Below are 3397 nucleotides of genomic sequence, written 5' to 3' on the forward strand. Positions count from 1 at the left end.
TCCTAATAGACAATGGATCCTCTCTTAACGTCATGCCTAAATCAACATTATCAAGATTATCTGTCGAAGATTACCCTCTAAGAAAAAGTCATGTCATCGTCAAAGCATTTGATGGATCAAGAAAGTCAGTTTTCGGAGAAGTAGATCTTCCCATAACTATTGGACCTCAGACGTTCAAAATCACTTTCCAGGTTATGGACATTCCAGCACAATACAGTTGTTTGCTAGGTCGCCCATGGATTCATGAGGCTGGGGCAATTACTTCAACACTTCATCAGAAACTGAAGTTCATAAGAAATGACAAATTGGTAACCGTATGTGGAGAACGAGCTCTGATCGTCAGCAACCTGTCATCATTCTCCGACATAGAACCAAAAGAAGTTGTTGGAACTAAATTCCAAGCACTTTCCTTGGACAAAGGAAAGGAGAAAGCAGCGTCTATCTCTTCATACAAAGATGCAATCCAAGTTGTAAAGGATGGCACTACCAGTGGTTGGGGGCACATTAATATTCCTACCAACAACAAAAACAGAACGGGAATTGGATTCTTTCCGACATCATCAAAAGCTATCCCAGGGATTGAGGTAGTTCTTCCAATTCAAGAAACTTTCTGCAGTGGAGGTTTTCTTCAACCTGTTCAACAAACAGTCAATACCATCGGTACGGAAAACACCGATGAAGAGGAATGGTTATCCTATCTTAACAAAGCAGGATACATCTCCCTACCAGAGTCTGATTCACCTTGCTGTTATCCGACTAAAGGATCTGAAAGTAAGACTCAACCAAGCAGGGATGAAGTTACTGACAGCTTCACCACCAGAAGTCATGGTTCATCAGAAGAAGTTCCTCCTATCCCCGAAGAGACTTGGGATACATTAGGAGAACCAAGCGGAAAATTCGACTACATGGTGAAATACTCCGCTCCTGAAAGTTCAAGAATCTCTCTTGAAGATATTGTTCCAACTGGATGGAACATTGATTATGAGTACCTCTCTCAGCCAAAAGAGATGTATAACCCTTGCTATTCATCGGCATCTGGTGAAGTCATCATTGAGGATTATATCCCCAAGTCACCTTCCGAGGCTACGGATCTAGAGTTCACATATCTAGTCAATGCCATCTTGGGAGAAGAGCAAGACCAAAATACAGAAGAGGACGATCTCGAAAGTGTCTCCGAAAACGAGTCTCTCCATTCAGAAGATTGGAAGTTTCCTCAAAAGAAAGTTCGACATACTCCACTTGGGAATGGGTATGCTCACACCGCTCAGTCTGCTGAAGTAGAAGAAGATCGTCTGAGTGTTGCAAAGACAGTGGTTGGTAAATCAAGACCTACCACAGGCCAGCTTAAGCCTAAGGTTCCAGATTACTTAGTGCACAATGGGGTTCGCCACTACTGGACAGCTGTTGAAGTTTCAACTGTTGTTCGCACTCCTAAGTAGGAACTTTCACCGTTATTTTGTCCTCTCACCATAGCCCAGGGTGAAGAGATGTTTCATAGGGCTTTGCATTTTACTATTTCTTAGTTAAATGTCCCTCTTTGCTTCGCCCAAAGCAATAGAGTTTTGTTTTATAGGGTCTTTGTTTCAAAAAATGACTGTCCATAAATAAAAATGTCATTCTGTTCCTTCGTTTAGTTTTCCCTTTTCTTTTTTCGGAAATTGGTAATCCTAAAAAACACCTTAAAAAAAAAAAAACATCAAAATATTCCATTAACTGCATACACCGAGTCTTCCCTCGTTGTCTAAATAGAACTTATCACACATATGCAGATTAATCATAAAATACCCCGTTGAAACGTACGACCATATGACTTCTCCAAGCTTTGAGTTTCCTGTATTCGAGGCAGAGGAAGAAGAAGACGAAGAAATATCAAAGGAAATTTCACGGTTACTTCAACAAAAGGAAGAGGCCATTCAGCCATACAATGAGCCTCTAGAGATCATTAACCTTGGTTCCGATGGAAACAGAAGAGAGGTTAAGATTGGAGCTTCGCTCAGTTCAGAAATCAGAGAGAGTTTGATACAGCTACTCAAAGAATTCTCAGATGTCTTCGCTTGGTCTTATCAAGATATGCCAGGGTTGGATACCAGTATAGTGGAGCATCACTTGCCATTAAAAGCAGAATGCCCTCCGGTCAAGCAAAAATTAAGAAGAACTCATCCGGAGATGGCCATGAAAATCAAAGAGGAAGTTCAAAAGCAGATCAACGCAGGTTTCCTCGTCACTTCAGAATACCCTCAGTGGTTAGCTAACATTGTTCCCGTTCCTAAGAAAGACGGAAAAGTCCGCATGTGCGTCGACTACAGAGATTTGAACAAAGCTAGCCCTAAGGATGATTTTCCTTTACCACATATTGACATGTTGGTAGACAGTACAGCAAAATCCAAAGTTTTCTCATTCATGGACGGATTTTCAGGATACAACCAAATCAAAATGGCACCTGAAGACATGGAAAAAACAGCTTTCATCACCCCCTGGGGCACGTTCTGCTATCGTGTCATGCCTTTTGGACTAAAGAACGCAGGGGAAACTTATCAAAGGGCCATGACTACGCTTTTCCACGACATGATGCATAAGGAAGTGGAAGTCTATGTGGACGACATGATTGCCAAATCAGAAAATGAAGAAGATCACATACAGAATCTGACAAAGTTATTTCAACGCTTACGGAAGTTTCAGCTTCGCCTGAACCCCAACAAGTGCACCTTTGGTGTCTACTCAGGAAAACTCCTTGGTTTCATTGTCAGCAAACGAGGAATTGAAGTAGATCCAGACAAAGTCAAGGCAATTCAAGAAATGCCTTCGCCCAGAACCGAGAAACAAGTTAGAGGATTTCTTGGACGTCTGAATTACATCTCGAGATTCATATATCTCATGACTGCAACTTGTGCTCCTATTTTCAAACTTCTACGGAAAAATCAAAGTTGCGTCTGGACAGACGATTGTCAGAAAGCGTTCGACAGCATTAAGGAATATCTGCTCGAACCACCCATCTTGTCTCCTCCAGTGGAAGGAAGACCTTTGATAATGTACTTAACCGTCTTAGAAGATTCCATGGGTTGTGTCCTTGGACAGCAAGACGAGACAAAGAGAAAAGAGCATGCCATCTACTACCTGAGCAAGAAATTCACTGACTGTGAATCCCGCTACTCCATGCTCGAGAAGACGTGTTGTGCTTTGGCCTGGGCTGCCAAGCGTCTCCGCCAGTACATGATTCGACATACTACTTGTTTGATCTCTCATATGGATCCAATCAAGTACATCTTTGAGAAGCCTGCTTTAACTGGGAGAATTGCCCGTTGGCAGATGTTGTTATCAGAATATGACATTGAGTATCACGCACAGAAAGCCGTGAAAGGAAGCATTCTAGCTGAGCACCTGGCTCACCACCCACTCA

This window comes from Vicia villosa, unplaced genomic scaffold, assembly GCF_029867415.1.
Source record: "Vicia villosa cultivar HV-30 ecotype Madison, WI unplaced genomic scaffold, Vvil1.0 ctg.005381F_1_1, whole genome shotgun sequence".
Classification (NCBI taxonomy): Eukaryota; Viridiplantae; Streptophyta; class Magnoliopsida; order Fabales; family Fabaceae; genus Vicia; species Vicia villosa.